This window comes from Montipora foliosa, chromosome 7, assembly GCF_036669935.1.
Source record: "Montipora foliosa isolate CH-2021 chromosome 7, ASM3666993v2, whole genome shotgun sequence".
NCBI lineage: Eukaryota > Metazoa > Cnidaria > Anthozoa > Scleractinia > Acroporidae > Montipora > Montipora foliosa.
Genome location: NC_090875.1, coordinates 7,064,742 through 7,084,741, shown reverse-complemented (window position 1 = coordinate 7,084,741; position 20,000 = coordinate 7,064,742). Strand labels below are relative to the sequence as shown.

Below are 20,000 nucleotides of genomic sequence, written 5' to 3'. Positions count from 1 at the left end.
GTGGCTGACTTGTGCTACAGAGGTACTCGAGCAAAATGGTATTCGAAAAGAAAGTTTTACTACAGCCATAAAGGATCTACTTCAGAACGGCTGTAGCAAATTTCGAAATGTAATGATTTGTGGCCCAGCAAATTCAGGGAAGACTTTTCTGCTGAACCCTCCTACATGTCTCTACAAAACATTGTGCAATCCGGCTTGCACCTCATTTGCTTGGGTGGGAGCGGAAGAAGCTGAATGCATTTTCTTAAATGATTTTCGCTGGTCACAACAAATTATTCAGTGGCATGATTTCCTTGTTATGCTTGAAGGCCAGATGGTCCATCTGCCTGCACCTAAAACGCATTATGCTTACCCGTTTTAGTTTTAGTGGAACAGGATTTAAGCATGTTGGCTCTATACCAGAAGAGCTAACAAAATATGTCTATCGTGTATTAAATTCAAGAAGACTACAGAGTACATCTGTGTATCAGATAAAGTTCTGCACCCAATGGGCAAAATTAGGGTACTACAGGACATTGTTGTTATCTTGCAAAGGTGAATGGCCTCGTCAAGTTGTACAAGCCAGTTCTCGAGTACAAAAATAATATTTTTACTTCGTCTTCAACTGGAAATTTAACTTTTTCATCATTTCCATCTAATTTTCTGATAGAAAATTGTTTGAAATTTACAATAAGTTTAAAAACAATACAACTAATTAGAGTTTTTCCCTAAAAAGTGGTATCAATGTTATGTGTTTACTACGTTCAAAGGCTACCACCATGTTGTTACTCGTACATTTTAAGTGCATGAAATTGTCCTTCATGATGTTCAACCAGATTCATTCAATAACAATTTTCGAGACTGGGGGTAATGCTAAATAGACTGTAAAACACACTTAATGAAATGCAGCATTGTAATACTGAATAACAACTGCATGGAAACAACTATTAAAAGTCAGGTAAATTCATTGGTGGAAGTGTCTCACTTGCTGCATGAAATTGAGCCCTAACAGTAAGTGAACCCCGTTGAGGCAGATTGGCACGGTTTGCCACAAACACCCCTGGATTAGCTCTATGTGAAATCACTACTCGATCTAAGCGTTCAATTCCTGATTGAGATGGCTCATTGAAGCTTGGCAAAGCTATCAAATGAAAACGCTCATGGATGCCAGTCCAGGAGTAAAAGGGGAGATCAGGATCAATCCGTTTGTTGAATTCATTCATTATTTTAGGGAATTCTTGCTTAAATGCCTTGTGATCAAAAATTGGTCCAAGCAACTCATGGAAAAGGGCAATCATTCCTTCAACATCGTCAGTGGTACTTGCCTTGGGGTTTTCAGGGGGCAAACCTCTTGCCTCACCCTCTGATCTCCAGCTTTGCGACCAGAGCAACAATGATTTCTCTTATTAAACCTTGAATACCCTTCACTGGTCTGCAAACACGCAAAGTTATAGGTAAAATTAATGTTTTCCAAATTAATAACATTGGAAATACTTTTTGCCTGATCTTTGTTGTAAAGGTTTGTTCCTTAAAATCAAAAACCGAAAAATGCCATTAAGTCTATTCGTACAGCTGTATTGACAGTTCTCTGAATCCAAAAAAAAATGAAACGGACAACTACAGGTAGATTTATTGATGTGCCATTTCTTTATTCTCCTCATTCAAAAACCCCCAACCTTCCATTTCCCAACCCTTAAAATCCCAAGACAGGCCAACACAATTTTCTTCCCATAATGTGAATATATCATCATGAGAAATCAATACGAGAGTTAAGATAATAATCAGCAATAGAAACGTGTCTTGAATGAGAACAGGAAAATGTCAGTATGGCTATCTGAAGTTATTTTTTTTTATGTCTGTATGTTCGTTTGGTATAAAATGTGTTAAGGTTAAAGTGAGATTCTCACCTATTGACATCCATGGTTGAGTAGTCTCTACAGTACCAATACCAAGGCAACCAGTCCTCGAGAATCCAATCCAGCAAAGCCAGGTTGTACTTCCGTCTTTCCTTCTCAGAGAGTCTCCGTCCATCATTCGCTTTGTGCCAGTTGAAAATGATCTCAACAACTCGTGCTTCATTCTTGTGTTTGTTGCTCTGCATGAACTTAAGGACACCAATGGAGAAAAATTTCTCGCAATCAGGAACAGACTGTTTTCTTTTTCCAGTAAGGGCCTCATAAGTCATGCCACTATTTTCATCATGAAGAGCATCTCTGAAGAACTGCAGGCCTCCCTATCGATGGGATTGTCCCGGCTCTAGTGCCTGATGTTATGCGCGTCATTATGATCTTCACGCTCATGAAAGGTCTCACCATTCACTTCATTTACCTCTGGTTCTTTGAAGTTAACACCCAATGCACAGTAGTCATTTACTTTCTTGCGGTACAGGTAGGTGGCCATCAAAGACTTCTCATTTTCAGGCTTACCTTAAAGAAAAGCAAATGTAAATAATAGTAGTATACAAAAATTTGGTTTTATCAAAGGAGTTGATAATGTAAATTGCCCACCGTACAGAGATTCCAAAAGCTGACGTTTCGAGTGTTAGCCCTTTGTCAGAGCGAATCGAGGAATTATGGGTTACGTGTAGTTTTTATAGTAGAGTAGGAGCTACACTAGTGGTGGTAACATGGCAACGTGAAAAATAGGAATATATTAGTTAAATGAAAAGCATTCGTTAATACCATGAGGATTAAGGATGCCGATTTGGAAGATGAATTTTTGTTCCAGATTCTTGCGGCTTTCCGTGGTACCTAGATGTAGGGAAAGGCCGCAGATGGCCATGTGTTTTTTGGAGTGGTTAGGGAGATTAAAATGACGAGCGACTGGCTTAGATGCATCTTTGTCATTCTTCTCAAGCATTGAGACTTAGTGTAATGCTTACATTATATTATTATTATTATATTATTATTATTATTATTATTATTACTTTTATTATTATTTTCATTATTATTATTACTATTAACTTTAATATAACATACCAGGCTTCCATGAATGTGGATCATAGTTAAATGGAAAGTGACTTCGTCTAAGGAGCCGAAAGACCAGATGTAAAGGAAAGTCCATCGTCCATGTGAGATTTCAGCAGAACGACTGCTGGATGTGACACTTGAGCTTCCACTGCCCCATCTTTGAGAGAAAGCAAGAATGTATAGTTACATTTAAACTCTTTACCATTTTAATTTGGTAGCTCCAAAAATATTTTTAGACAACAGTATCTTGCTGGCCAGCACACTTTGCAATAACATTCATGCTATGGGTTCTCTGTTGCTCAAAAGTGACATGGTGCAAAAGCAATGTGTGAACCTTGAAAAACATGAGGCTTAATTGAATGGAAATCGACAATTTGTTTTCCTTTAATAATTTATAGCCACGACACTGTTGACTTGCAAACAGCCCATCACAAAGCAGAAAGTGTACAGAATCCATTATTTTTACCTTTGTTCTTGGGTGTGAGATATCTTGCTATTTGACGAGCCGGAATGGATTTGGACTTAGACTTTGCATCTGCCATCAGCTGAATTACTGAGACTGGTCTCTGGGAGCCCTTGGTCCTTAATGAGTTAAACTCTCCGTAAATTACAAAACCTAATACATAAAAAATATAATCAGTGTGCAAAGAAAGTCATGTCCGATAGCCTGGGGCTAGAGGATATTGCTATCTACCTTTTTTAGGAAAATTAAAACTACAGAAGGGTTGTGATAAATCCTGAAAATCAAAAAGGGATTTGGGGGTACTTGAGATGATTTGTGGGCAAGGTCATGCTAGCTGTAGCTTATAATGGCATTAAAAAATATATGTACATGTATATATATAAATATTTACTATCACCCAACTAGCGGACTAATGCAAATCCTGCATTTTGATTGGATACGCTACTAGATGACTATTAGTAATAGTCCTCGCGTATGGAAAAGCGTGAAGCTTTCTTTCATTTTATTCCGGCCAAATAAATATTTCTTCAACTTGCATTCGCTAACTTTAATGTTGCCTTTTCTGTGCAACTAGTTGGGTGATACTAAAACAATTAGACCCTTCGCCCTCAAGGGCCACAGGTCAATAGCCGATTCGGGTGTGCCTCATGGGCTATTGACCCGTAAACCTTGCGGGCTATGGGTCTAATTGTTAAATATATCTAGAGAGAGCGAGAGAGAGAGAGAGAGGGAAAAAATGGCGAAGAAAACATACCCACAACTGCCATCCCCAAGTTTTCCATTTCCAACTTAAGTTCATCACGGAGTTGCCTAACTTTTGCATCTGTTATGCTCTTGAATGGCAGGGCTCTCACTGGAATGGCATAGGGCTTCATGTTCCTGCGTTCATCAGCCACCATGAAGATCATCAGATGCGTGGCCGCTTCCCTTTTTTTAGAGAACACAACTTGGGTGTACTGTGACAGACCTTTCCTTAACTGTGCTAAAGTTTGGGGAAGATTTCCTCTCTGATTAGCAGGCCCTAAACACTTGGAAATTATGCTGCTGCATCTGTTTTGCAAATCATGGTTCAACGATGCCAGGGTTTCACGAGCATTGACATCCCAAGCTAGAGAAAACAGGCTGCTCTCTGGGGTATTGCTTTGTTTCCTTTTTTTTCATAAATTTCCTTTGTTTTCCTGAGACCTGATTGCAAATACAGAATCATTTGTTAGTGTTTGCAACTCTTCCCTCAAGTCCTGGATAACAACTTCTAAGGGCTTTCTTTTTTGTAAATCAATCCCTCAAATAAAACTTATCAACTGCATGTATGTTTGGTGCAGTTGCTCCAGTTGCCCATCTCCCAAGTCTACATCCCCAGACCACTCACGGCGCAAGGATTCCATAATACTGGATCTTATATCAGAGGCATCGGCTTTAATCCACCAACGCCCATTAGGATTCCTCTGTTTTGCAGTCTTCAGTGCCTCTATCTACAGTTAATTACAGATGACAACAAATCATTCCAAGAAAAGAAAAGTAATGTCTCTATTTGAAACTAAATATGTATACACATTATTAAGTGTAGGAAGAATTATGATGAAATGTACTCTGAGGGGTCGGTGACATCCAGATCCAAACTCATGACAACATGGTATGCAATACACTGTCAGACATACTGACTGATTAATAATGATTATGGTCTACAATGAAAACAATGAATAACATAACAGTTCTTCCTAAAGCACACTGTCATGTTGTCTCATATGTAGCCCTTAACATCTGTATATATTCCTTAAAAGTCTGCAACATTGCCAAAAATGGCAACTTTGATAAAGTGCGATGATCAATGGCACAATCCAGGGGTACAAAAGCGTAACATTGGCTAAAAATAGTGATTTTTGAAATTTGCTTTTATTTGATGTGAAATAGTTCTTATTCTCATAAGGAATGTTCAGAATATAATTTTGGAGATTTCTGGTCATAAAAATAGACAAAAATCAATATTTTTACATTACCCATAATGCATTGTGGGCGTGGTCCCTTTTTAATTTCAGGTAAATAATGCACTTTTTTAGCTAAAAATTATTCACCAACCACGGCAAATCAACATTAAATCACATAGCAAGGTACAACTAAATAATGAAAAAGCAAAAGCACTAAAATACTGACATAATTTCCTGGTGTTGAGCAAGCGAGAGTTTAAAGAGTTTTTTCCTTTGCCTTCTGATCATTGTAAGTTCGCCACATATAGCTCGAACTGTATTTGCATAAACTATAGCCTTCCTCTTATCCAATTTATATGTCATGTCAATGATATTGTCCCTTAGGAAAAAGTTGCCTTCAAGAATAAATGACTCCTTCTGATAAGCTGCACCAGGACTGGAAACCTTAAGCAGATAGTAGTCAAAGCATGCATCCTCAGCTGCTGCAATGGCTACAATGCTTCCAGCCTCAACCAGATCTGTGATCCCATTTACTCTTTCTGTGTCAGCAGCATCTTGATTTTGCCTAGTTACAGCTACCTGACCATCTTGTTCGATCTCAACTTCCCGCCACCCATCAACAAAAGCAGAGTTGACACAGGAACCACTGTTTTTTGACAAGCACTCCTCGCACACACAGCTACGGTGCCTTGTGAAAACTTTGCACTGTGTTGATGTTGTTTGGACCGAGTGGACTTTCCTTATTCTCTTGACTTCTTTAAAGGAACGCCCTGGCCGTTTTCTTGTCACAGCACCTTCAACTTCTGTTGGAATGTAGAAGTGCACCCGTTTCTTAAGGGTAATGCCTACAGAGCTTGATGTTGGCTGTGTAAAGTTCTCATACAAGTAGTCATAGAGATCTTTGGCAGAACCAATGGTTACCCTTCTTTGAAGTACAGCAAGAGTTGCTCTCTGCTTTACGTTAGCACCAGCTGCATCTTGATCTCCCTTGGCATGGGACGTTTCAAAGAAGTGGCGGTCAATTTGACATCCAAAATCAAAGACAACAGGAGAGATCACCAAAGGTGTGCTTAGACTTGTATTGTCCAGCACAGCCATCAATGAATTCGTGGATTTTGTCCACAGTTAGATGATGTTCTCTGAGGTAGGTTAAAAATAGGTTTTTTACATGATGAACAAAATGGTAGTCTTGGGTGTTGTCGTCTGATAGGGCGAATAAGTGCTCTTTGATGATGAATGGGTCGTCTTCAGTGCTTTCTTTTCCATCAGTTTGGAGATCTCCATGGCGGTAGAGGATGGTGACATGAAAGGACACCTTATTTGGGTCGAAGTATTGACTGGATTTCATCTTGTGAACGGCATGTATAGTTTTCTCAAAAAGCCATGAACGCAGATAACATGATTCAAGGGAAGGTTGGCCACAAGGCTGTCAAACTGGTCTTTCTGCCACTTAGCCATGAAGGAATGGTATTTCATTTACTGGAGTCTCTTTCGTAACCAGTGCTATTTGCCGTCGCTCTTCTCCGTTTTTGTCTATAACAGTCACATATTCGTACCTCTTCCACTTCACTAGGACATCTGTTGATTCTTCTTCCCTTGACAACTTCAGATTTCTAATGCCACATTCTCCACACTACCGCGTCAAGCACTCTAGGCGCTGATGAATAGCTCCTTCTTCTTTCTCACACAGTGTTGAGTCAACAGCTTCACTTAAAAAATTGAAAAAGGAACCGGCGTTTCGTTGTTATTAGATTCTATTGACTTTGAAACTTCATACAGCTCTCAAATAAGATCTTGCTTTCTACATGTTTCCTGCATAGACAAGACTGCCTATCCCTTTCACTGGCTCCTTTCACAAAAAATGGCTTCCATTTCTTCAAATTTCCGCTGTTTTATTTTAACCTGCGGGTGAAGTTGCTGAAATTCTTTAAAGCACTCTGTCTGTGTCTTTTCAAGGACATGTTTTGCATGCTCCACATATTCACCCTTCCATACTCGCTGGCGCATTTTATCCTTCTTAGACCCTGTGGGACAGCTGGCTTGATGGGTCCAGTAGTCATAGATAAGCCTTTTATCCTCCTCTTTGACTGCATCCATCCTCACTTTCCTTTTTGCCACCATCCAACATGCCTCATCTCCCTTTAAAACACGTTCTCTCTGTGCAATTCCATTTGCCACTTGTTAACGTTTTATTCCAGCCAGCTTAGCAACATGGCTCTGTTGACGGTTTTTCTTTATAGCTGACCCAAATGCTAAAGATCGTGCTACACCGTATGCTCCTCTTTCATCAGTTGGTTTCGCTGCCTTTACCCTTGCCAACCCATCTGCCAAGTCTGCCACTACACTTTTCATTGCCTCCGTATCCTGCTTGTCAGGTGATGTCTGCAAAAAACCTCGTTTTTCTAAAATTCCTCTGGTATTTGGACTTTCTGCCAAAGTTTGCACTACCTCTGCCTTTTTGCTAGGTGATTTAGGCAGGGTTGGGGTGACTACGTCCTTGGCCCTTTTTTAGGCCATCCTGGAAGGAAATGTTGACTGCGTCACACAATCCACTTCAGATTCCTGCCTTGCATTGCCGGTAAGTTTTCGGTTCTCTCGAAATTTTCGCACACGTTCCCTTGTTTGCGTTCTTTTCTCAGTTCCTCTGTCATCTTGTCTCTGTTTTTCAATCTTCTTAGCACGGACTTGGGCGCTCTTTTTTCCCGCGAATTTCTTACCTTCGAAGAACCACGTGTTGCCACTCCACAACGGCCTTTCATGTTTGTTTCACCTTGTGATGCACGCTTTTCACATAGCCGCTTCATTCTTTCTTGAGCCGTTTCAGCGAGCTTTTCTTGATTATTTTTGTAGTATTCTCTTTTCTTTGCATTCTTCTTCTCTTTCTTATTGTTTCTCCACGTGCTAATTGAATATTCATCTGCCTTTCCTGCCGTTTCCAATTCTAGTTTTGTCGCGCAAGTAGTCACGTTTCTCAGAACTTCACGTGTTTGAATTCTATTGTTTTAGGCCCTGAAACCTTTTCAAGGACCCCCCAAAAACAATCTTGAATGTTTGCGAAGGCTGTTGTATCGAAATGGAGGCATTTTCGTGTTAGAGTGAACGGACGTTTTGCTCCCGAATTCCCTGCATCGCTGGTTTCGTGTTGCTTGGTTCGTGTTACACAATGGTGGATCATGCATTTGTGTTCGGGGTTCGATCGAAATGGACATATTGGCCGCTTAAAGGGAGGAAAATAGAAACAGATTCGCAGCCGTGATGGTGTTATTATGAGAATTACGTGTGCACAGTTTCACTTCTGAAGGATGTTACCTCCTGTCGTGGAGATACAAAAGAAATAAGCAAGTGAGGCTTATTTTGGACAAGATTTAATTTGTAACAGCCTGTTCGGGGTTCGACAAATTTCAATTTATCTCCTGAGCAACTTAAGCAACCGAGTGGAAGTTTTTGCTACATAAACTGTGTCTCATGAGAATTGTTCTGTAATTTGTTCAGGCTAAAAGGAGGTTTCTTTGATAAGTAATTTATCATAACATGTTTTGCCATAACGGTGAAACCGCACTGCGTTACAGAAGACATATAAGCGTAAAAATCTATATTTTCGTGCATAGTGAAGTTTTATTTACTTTATTTGTAGCTAGACATGTAAGTTGAATGCAATTAAAGATGTTTTTAGCAACAACGGAAGTCTCTGGTTGACTTAGGTGGAACAGTGAAGTAAAGTTTCATATGCCGCTTGCATTTATGTTACGCGTTACATTCGGAAATGGTGCATTTTCGGTTTGTGGGAAAAATATTAAAATCAAAAATTATTTCTCATTACATAATTTTTTACATATTGAAAGGTTTTTCTGGAAAGTTTCAACGAATTTGAACGTTCTGGTAACTGTATGGTTTGTACCCCTGGATTGTGCCACTGATCAATGTCATTAATACAAAACTGAGCTTACCTGGATGCTTGTGTCCCTGGTGAAGCCTTTTTGTTGGATTCTCCTCTGAAGCTGTCTTGATGAGAGACCAACAACACTAACCTTGGCCTGCAAACAAAGTGTGCATGTTAGGGGAGCAATTATATCATTTTGTAGTTAAGGAAGAAGCTTTCTCACATGCCATGCATTATACTTTCTTGAACACCTTTTACGTGCATGCTTTCAATAATAATAATAATAATAATAATAATAAGGCAGAAATAAACTAAAATACAACCAACAGCCCTTTACAAAGGCCTCAATATGACACCACACTACTGACATTGATCATAATCAGCCCACATAACCATATCATATCACCTTCATTGGATCACGCTTTGCATGCTTGTGCTTCCTGGTTCTTGAAGGTCTAGCATTGTGGAGTTGCTTTATATGGAGGTGTGAGTCAGAAGCTTGTTCAAGCTCTGCCATGTCACTAACACTCAACCCACTCCAAAGAGTAGATATTTCTGGGGATGGTTCTATGTCTTGAGTTCTTCCAGACCTTCAGTTTCCCGGACTGCCTGGGACAATAAATCACCCATCTCATCAAATGCTCTGTTGAAAATGGTTGATGTAGGCTCTTCTGATTCTTGGGTGAGAACATTATCTAAACCTTGACAAACCTGCGGCTCAAGGAAAGGTGGGACATCTCCTTCCTCATCTGAGGAATTTCCATCATAACTCCACATTGGCCCGCGGTAGGGTTTGTCCCATTTGTGACCAAAGTGAGCAAACATTGTCGTCAACCATTCAGCATAGTGCTCACGTGGGTGGAGGTTTGAAACATTATCTTTGGCAAAGAATTGGAGGTTGTGGTGGATGAGACCAAAAGGCATACAGTCAAGTGACATCCTTCCACTTCCACCAGGTCTTAATTCGCCAACACTCCTTGCAAGTAGAGTGTATTTTCCTTTCCAGCGACTTGTAGGTTTTTAAAGGAGCTTCCAGCCAATTGCAGAAAGTTTGCAGGTACATAACCATCATTGATGCCAACATCATGGGAAAGATGAATGCAAAAGAGGTAGGAGAGGAATTGTTCCCTCTGCAATCTCGTCATTTTTAGAAAACCATTCATCATAAGTTTAATCAAATCACCAGTAGAAATCTCTGGGGTAACGCTATTGAGAGGAGACTGGTGAAATATGGGTGATAGAGTTCCGGACAGATTGCGCAGGGGGGATTTAATAGGTGTAGAAGTTGCTTTTCTACCTGCTGCAAAACTCTCTTCCTGATGCCCTTCAAAGTAATCTATCTTGTAGAAGTCCTCTGCTTCCTCCAGTGTTCTAAACTGGTTCACAAGGTGTCTCTGCACTGTGAGGCGACAAGCCATGCCCAAAAATACAACAAAAAATTTCCATTATTGCAATTGGTAATATTAAATATCAAAACTGTATCCACACTTGGATAGGGTAGAGTAAAATGGAATATACTCCGTATTAAACGAACATCCAGAGAAAATATTGCGAGGTTCTTAAAAGTGAAAAAAGAAAAAAACCTCAATAGTTCTCTTGGGTAAACCAGAGTATTGTGCTACTGCAGCACTACAGCTGTCCCAAAAATCTCAATTCTTGTGGGTGGCCAAACAGATGCTCCATCAGGGTCATGATATAAAGCAATAAATTGAATCACCCCAGCTAATTCTTTGTTATCCCAAGGAATGGATGCTGAAACTGAGGTGTACTGCAATGGATATTCAATTAAATTTAAAGGTATTTTGTGTACCGAAAATAATTTTGCTTTCCCCTTTCTATCAACTTATTAGAATGCCACTCCAAAAGCATAATAAATAATAGTTGCAATACATGAGGTTCACAAGGGTTTGAGGATACTCTGTTTAGTACTAAGGTTTTCAAAGAAGACAGTAAATACCGTTTTCGTCGTGACATCTTGGTTAAATAACAAAGACTTCCTCGAGCGGTTTCTCTACGTTGACTGCTCCTGGACTTCTGAGGAGGCTTATCAGGAGTATTTCTCGAAAGACGCCCTAACGGCCGCTTGGACGACATATATACTACAAAAAATATATTTTTAAAGACTAATAAAAGGGGGAATGAGAAAACAAATTCTACGCAGTTATGAAAGATCGACGAACAATCGATCATGACCGCGCAAATAACTTCATAATGCTACTTAAGATGCTGCGAAATGGGAGTCACAATTCCCACACATTGGTAAACTTCAAGTGGCATTTTGACCCCTAAAACGGTGGGGCCCGCCGACCATTTCCGATACTTCAACAACAATACTAATAGATTAAGCTAACAAAATGGAGGTCAGCGGTCGTTGAACTCGGAGAAGATATAGGCTGAAAAGTAGAAAGAATAGCTCTTACTAGGCAAAGGGATTATACTCATCAAGAATAACAAAGAGGAATATCAATAGAAAACAAACATACCTTGGATTGTTTTAAGAAGTGTGGCTTGCTACAGCTGTCTCCTGAGACTTTTCCAAAAAATATAATTGGAAATCATTTGATAAACGGCAAAAATCGGCGAAAATCGAAGGGACTACGCACAAAAGTGAAAAAAAATCAGTCCGCCATGTGCAATGGTTTGATTGGACAAAATTGGTCATGTGGACTGTGTCCAACACCGCCTGTAGTGAACCGTACCATATCTCCATTTGCTGTTGTTAGATGTGCAAAATTTGCTACAAATACATGTTAGATTTTGCTTGGAATGTTAGGAAGCATTTGATAAAACAGCGAACGCTATAGTTTAGCATGCAATGGGCAAGCAATGGGTAGTTTGCCGTGAAATGAACGCCATCACTACTGGTAGTACGTCTGCTAACAGATTCCACTATCACATGGCACTAATAAACGTGAGAGGCGGGCAAGGTGGCTAATTGTTCGCAATCGTCTGGATGAGCAATACTGTGGTCCATGCTTTAAATGCCACTGACATTTATCTTGGCAAACAAGAATTGACAGCTGTGTGTGGGAGGATCAGGCTACAGTAATAGTTAATACCACAGTTCTCCACAACAGTACTCCATATATTCCGACAAAAATGTTTTTATTTTGCTCGTCTTTGGGTTCAAATAAGCGCTTAGTAATCCTAACTTCCTTGTTATAGGATTCCAGACTGTAAAGTTCGGTTTTAAGACCATTTACCACAGTACTCCATCGAACGAATATAAATGAGAACTTTATTACTCAATTAATCTTTAAGTTCCGGCAATAAAAGGGAGTACTGTTCAAAATGAAGGAATTTCTCTATTCCCGGGGACAAATTCATAGTCACTTACTTCACATTGTTAAATTCTATCCATAACCATTCAAGTAGTTACAAAATGTACCGCACTGGCCTCGAAAATCCCCAGATACTTGTGGAGTACTGTGTGGAACACTGTTCTGTCTTCATTTATTTACATAAGTAGATCATGATGTCGTTTTTTTGTGCCGCATAAGAAAATGCATTTATTTGATAAAACGGCAAAAAAACATAGTATAACAACAAATTTTCAGTACCAAACACATGGTTTACATGTCTTGGTGAAGTTTGAATTAAGTTTTAAGAAAACCCTTGCTAATATTATTACCATTGGGGAAGTGCAAAGAACAATACGTCGTTCTTTAACACTGAGGTCAATTGTCTTGTAAATATTTTGTACATTAGACAGGAATTGTATCTCTAGATACCAAATGTACGCTGCAATACATTTCACTGGTGGACTTCATGAAACAGAATGGGAATTTTACGATGAAGGGACTTTCAATGCCAATTTTTGTACCTCTGTGTAAGATACTGTTGTAACGCAATATTGTGTCACGGAAAAGCCCTTCCTCGGAAAAGCGCCTTTGTGAATGTGGCATATTACACATTCTGAAAATGGTGCCCAATAACAAGAACAATAAAGATAATCCATCAAACCGTAATTATGGAGAATGACAACTTCGTATTTTCCGTAAATGTTGTGTTTTACGACAAAAAACGGTTTAAAATTGTTTTCAGACAATCCTGGACAAAAGTGTTGGGAAGGTAGCATCACTTTTGAGATAGCCCCCCTCCCCCCCACCCCTTGTCAAAGTTGGACTTTGCACCAAACAAAATGGTGACTTTTCTTCCAACACTGAATATGGGGGAGGGGGGCCACAAGAGCATGCTCTTTCCTGAATAGTTCAGGCAATAGTTAGAATAATCGAACTAGGTGTGAAGTGAAGTGAAACGCGCAAGCTTCCCAACAACTTTTGACGTGATATAGAATATTTGCTGCTCTTCTTAATGCATTTGAATGCGTTTGTGTGTTCATTGTTCACATGCTTGTTGTTTTTGTGTTTATCAAGTAATTTTGTTCTGGTATTAGACGCTTAGTGTTATCTACTTATTATGGATGTTTCAATCAGCTTGGATAAGAATTACTTCATGCTTCGTTTTTACAATAGATAATGTCGATTTTGAATTACTCTCTTTAATGTTCGAGGGATTCGTTCATTCATAAAGATCAAAGCTCTGTTTATGTGGTTGACTCAGCAAAAGGCAGACATTATTTTTCTCCAGGAAACTTATAGCACGAAAGAGGTGGAAGATATCTGTAATACTCAATACAATGGTAAGAGTTTTTATTCATATGGAACCAATCACTGTTGTGGGGTGATGATTTTAATAAAAGACGATCTGGAATTTGAGTTTAAATCGTCCATTTTGGACACGAAAGGTTACATTTTGATTGATGCTACTGTGCAGGGATCTGATTTTTTACTGGTTAATATTTACGCACCAAACAAGGTTCAAGAGCAATGCGAATTTTTCAGCAGTTTAGAAAACATGTAAGAGAAATTTAATACAAGTGCTGAGCAAAAAATTGTAGTAGGTGGAGATTTTAATGTTGCTATTGATACTGATTTGGACTGTTCTGGCGGTAATCCCACAAAAAAATGATTCTGTTAAACACATTCAAGACATATCTTTAAATTTTGATTTGGTAGATATTTGGCGTGTTAGGGATTTGGTATGTAAACGCTTTCGCTGGAGACAAATCCTTTTCTTCAACGGAGATTGGATTATTGGCTCTTGAGTGACTCGTACCAGGAGGAGATAGAGCATGCCAATATAATTCTCTCTTTGAGCTCCGATCACTCAGCTATTGTGCTTCACATCAACAGTGTAGAAGAACAAAAGCATGGTCCATCTTATTGGAAATTTAATGCAAGTTTATTACATGATTCTGATTTTCGTAAGCTTATAGCTGAGAGTGTGCCAGTGTGGCGAGAGGAGTTCATTGAAGTTACTGATAAGCAAGTTCTTTGGGACTTAATCAAGTTACGATTAAGTACTGCAAAGCAAAAGCTAATGCCAGAAGACAGAATTTGACAGTAATAGAAGACTCATTAACGCAGTGCGAGGAGGATTGCAGTGTGTTTCCATCCCCTGAAAATATGGAAAAAATGGAGAATATTCGAAACGAGTATGAATTGTTTTATGACCACTTATTAAGGGGTGCGATAATACGTTCGAAAGCCACCTAGTTTGAGCAAGGAGAAAAAAGTAATAAATATTTCTTAAACCTTGAAACCTACAAAATAATCCAAGAGTTGTATTCGTAAGGTGTTACCTAAGACAGCTTTCTTACCTTCAGCTAACTTCAAAAGAATCATGAAGGAAGTGGAAGTCTTTTATTCTAGTCTTTATAAGACTGACAATTCTAAGATCCTGGACGACGTTTCAAACTCAGTCTTACGTTCTCAGGCAATCTCTAAGCGTGTGAAAGAAGATTGACGATTGCAGAGTGCTTTAAGAGTTTGCCATCTTTTCAAAGCAACAAATCCCCAGGTAATGATGGCCTTACGGTTGAGTTCTACAATGCGTTTTGGGAAAGTTTTGGAGGCCAATTTCTTTAATTAATGTACATGTCAAGATTGGATCTAAAGCCATTGCCTTGAGACTGCAGACTGTTCTCCCCAGAATAATTCACCATAATCAGTATAAACTCTCAACACCATGCCACTTGCATAGCTACCTGGATTATTGGAGTGATGACTGTTGTACCTTCCTGTCCTAAGAAGCCATTTTTTAGAAATTAACTGGATAATAAATTAATAAATGCACTGCTTTAAGCAATGATACAATGAACAAATCATCACTCTTTAGTCATCAGGTTGACTGTGACATGTTAACTGCCCCTCTTTTTTACAGTGATATGTGTTCTCTTTCCCTCAACAATATTGTTCTACTATACATTATTCTTTCCTTAATCATTATTTGTACCAGTTAATTTGCATTCGCACAGTATTTCAAATACTGCTACGCTATGTTACGTGCATGTTGTTAATAAACACCTGATACAGTCTGAAAAGGTGTTAGGAGAAATAATATTTACATTTTTTACTTGCAGAAGACCTATGTAGAGAGCTATGTACACCATCCAGGCATTGATAGAGACATTTTAGGTGGGGGAGTGTACCAGAAGCAGAGCTCTAAAGTAAAGCAAGATGGTGGCTTCTGTGTTATTCCCCATTGGCATCTGGATGGCGCTCCAGCTCTTAAGTCAAAGAGTGTCTCCATATGGCCGATACAATGTTTCGTGGCAGAGCTTCCACTAGAAGTGAGATATTCATACAAAAACATAATATTATCTGGTTTATGGTTTGGAAAGACAATTAACAATTATTCTTTGAAATGAGGTGAACAGAATATTAACTGAGCCGCCGCAAAGTAGCTCAGTAAATATTCCGCTATTTAAATCCGCAATCTAAATTGAAAGTCTGCTTGTTGAAACACTTTCACCGTTCAATTGGAATGGAAATTGAAAGTGCAGTTGGTAAAGAATCCACAAGAAATGGCAGCTCTGATTGAGGTGAGCGTTGGTTTGTTCTAAAATGGAACTTTCTTAATTCATTGATTTCAGTAACAAATTCTTTTTGTTGAGCGACCAGCCCTACAAAATAGAATTACTCCGAGTGAAACATTGTTGGCAAGAAGATTCTTTAATATTCAGCAATAATTATCTGGAAAAACGAATTGAAACACTGGTCGACAAAAGTATGAACTCTTCTCGTAAAAGTCTCAGGCCAAATTTTGTGGCCCTCTTTGTATTCTGTAGCAGAGCATCATCTTGTATTGTCAATATTTCCGATTCAGAAATGCTGGCGAGTTTACGCCAGCCATTTTGTCTTGTTTGGATCCCGCATTATTCACTCTGTAGGGAGAGAATAATACTCAATTACTTCGAGATAGCGAATCAATCAGATTTCTTGAAACACCAAGATCACTGAGTGAGTATATACTAAACCAGATATGTCTTCATTTCAACAAACATTTGTTCAAGAAGCAATTTATATTGGCTATGAGAGAACACCATGTAAGTGTAGACTTATCGTAAATGGTCAGGCTGCAAATCAAATAGCTAAAGGTCCTTCTTTAAATTTCAAGATATTTAGTGGTAAATTTGGCTGCAGCTATTGTTTACATCCTGGACAAAGACCTCCTGGACGTGGGAATGTAGCAATTTACTTACCTGGTAAATTTTCTGCAAGAAATCACATGGATTCATTGTGTCACGCTGAGCTTGCTTTATTTGAATTAAGAGGTCGATCTTTTGTGCACGAAATCTTGCAAATTCCAGAAATGCTATAGTTGGGTGGCCACGGTAAGGCATGTTGCACTGTAATTGACATCCTTGACTAATTTACCAGAACAAAAGAGAGGACATGGTCCATTGGTCTTACACTCAACATTCGTGTTGAGTCAATGTTGGCTCACTTGAAGGAGATGTTGAACGAAACAAAGGGCACCCCAGAACAGATTTGCAAGAGACTTGCCATTGCTCAAGATTCAAAGCAATACATCAGGCAACATGTTGAAAGCAATGCTGAAGCTAGGAGTTTGTGAAAGAAATGATTACCTCTTCATCACGCTCAGCCGCTCTTTAAAACTGATACATAGTTAATGATGATGAGGTCAGGTTCTTCACTTCATTGCTACATTATGTTCCACGTGTTAGTAGTCCAACAGAAGGATATGACAATGAAGAAGTCAGTGTTGACCAAAGAATGTTGAAAAGAGGGCAGGCCTACTATAGCTTGTGCTACAAAAGGAAGGCGAATTCTGTCAGCTTTTTGGTCAAGTTTGCAACAGAAGATGACATTGAATTTGGAAAAGTGCGGTTTTTCCTTAAAGAATGCTATAATGATGCATATGCTGTTGACAGAATGCTTGAGAACACACACATTAACATCTCCTCTCAGGAAATGGCACCTCCTAGAGATCCAGTTGTGCAGGGATAATGGGCTTCTGACATCCTGGGTCATCACTTTGTAGGAGTGAGATCTTCAAAGTCATTCATACTAATAAAATCTTCAAAGCTAAAGGCACAAGTGGTTCTAGCTAACATCAATGGCCAGGCTACAGAAGTATTAAAAAGCTACGAACATGATAATGTATCCTATTGCTTTGAAAAAAATCAATAACATGACGTAACAATTTTGGTACTTTAATTTTATTGTTAGAATTGAATTCTTCTCTCACCATGAGCCAAAAGGCTGTTCAGGTGACCATATTACCCTCTTAAAGGAGAAGTTCATACCAAAATGACAATCCTTTATCCTTTTTTATCGATTAACAGAAAGTTCATGAGGAGATGAGCTTTTAACGAAAATTTCAATCTTGAAAGAGCTTTATAACTTTGTGATTGTATGAGCTCAAACTGAAGTGTTGCGGGAAGCTTGAACACTCAAACCTGTTGAGATTCCTCTTCGTATTCCAGTCGTGTCATTTTGTTCATTAACATAAATTGGTCAAATAGGTCAGACGGACGAAACACTGTTCATGTTGTTCACATTTCTGAGAAAAAAAAGGGGAAAATATGTATACAAGTTTCCTAAGCTACAGTCTTTCTTGGTCACAAAAAACATTCCCTCGGGGGGTGGGGGGGGTAGGCTAGACCCCCCTAGGTAGTTGCTCCTTTTGCACTTGCAAGGTGCCTTGCGGCGCCAAAAATTGTCATGTCTGGTGCTTTCAGAAATATATCCGCTACTTTACAAAAGTATTGAAAACCCTGCAGGTCAATCACAGTTCCTGTCTTACGTAATGTTTAAAAAACGAGCAGGAGTGTTTTATCAGGTTTAAAACCACGAGGCGTAGCAAAGTGATTTTTGACCCGATTAAAGCACGTGCTGCGCGTTTTTTGAACGGCTTCAAAACATTCCATTAAGAGCGTGTCCCTGTAGACTCAAAACAATGGTTCAAATTGTGAGAGGTAAATATTAGCATACAAGAAAAACAAGCTATGCCTTATTAGTATTCTTTATATAAAGAATACTAACGAGGAGTGTTTTATCAGGTATAAAGCTCATCTACGTGACGTTTTATCGGTGTTTTGATAGGCTGTTAAGCTCATGAATTATTAATGAGTTTTTGAATGATAAATACACAACCTGAACAGCGTCTCCTAGCCCTAATCGGTTTGGTTGGTTATCTGTACTGTACTAACTCTAAAATTATAAATCTAGACCCTGTCTAGGGTCTTGTACGAGGATGTTCATCAAACATTAGAATCCTGAACAAGATCTTGTCAAAAACAGCAGATCCTATTAATATTTTATGACTTACCCACAGCATTTGGAGACACTGTTAAGCCAGCTAATACACAAAAGCCTATCCAGGATCCTGCAAAATGTTAGGATGCTGTTTGAGATCCTACTCCTGAACAGAATCTTCTCCTAGGTAGGATCCCAAAGGATCTTGGACAGGATTTTCACCAGGGTTATGTACGACAGTTGAAACCACCTCCAAACTAAGCATTCTCCAGCTCATGGTTTTTGTGGACCAATTTCATGGCTTGGCATAAGGTACGTATCAATATGCTTCAGACATCTTTTAATGGCAGGTCAAACTTAGGGTAATGTACAAATTAAGAAAGAAAAAGCAAGTTGTGTCCATGCCCTTGTTCTTGCCTTAACGTCTAAAAGTATACAACTTCAGTGGACACAATACAATACAATACAATACAATACTTTATTGACACTCCCCAGGTGGGGCGTTTCAGTGACAATGCGACTAACAACATTTTGTTAGTGGTCCTGACATTGACCCAAAGGTCACAACCATATAATTTGTTTTGGCTAACACCCAGGGCCCGGTTCCTGGAAAGTCGATTAATCTATCCTCCGATTAGCGTCAAATCCACAATTAAATTTCTTATTCCTCGGATAACTAATCGTGGGTTAAAAAGGATTTCCTGAAAGCGAAGTTATTCCGCGATTAACTAATCCCAGATTAGTGCTAAATGAAAACCGGTTTAACGAGTTTTTCGACCGCGTGCCTCTGAAAAAATATGGCACGAAAAATTGGCGCGGATTGCAGGGTCGGTGAAGAAAACAAAATGGCGGATGTGAGGTGAACGAACTTGAAGTAAAGGAAAGGAAAAGAAAACCAAATTTCTCACCGCTTGAGATTTCCGTCATTACAGAAAATGTAAAAAAAAAATATTGATGTGATCCAGTCAAAGCTGACGAATAATATAACCAACAAAAGAAAAAGTCAAGTCTGGGAGGAGATTATCAAGGAGGTAAATGCTGTTGGCCGAGCGAATCGCTCCGTCCAAGAAATAAAAGACAAGTGAAAGAACCTCCACTCAAAAGCCAAAAAAGAATTTAGTAATTACAAGAGAGAGTACAAGAAGACTGCCGGTGGACCTCCACCCGAGCCTCCTTCCCAGTCAAGTGAGCAAATCATAGAAAATTTTGAGGACACAC

General features: G+C 39.1%; 1 long non-coding RNA gene and 1 pseudogene across 1 annotated transcript in view; one reads left to right on the top strand and one right to left on the bottom strand.

Annotated features, from left to right (window-relative positions):
* Positions 1-20,000, top strand: part of LOC138010938 (uncharacterized) — a 315,970-nt gene that overhangs the window by 139,598 nt on the left and 156,372 nt on the right. The gene's annotated exons all lie outside the window — the stretch shown is intronic.
* Positions 5,550-8,215, bottom strand: LOC138010306 (uncharacterized; annotated as a pseudogene).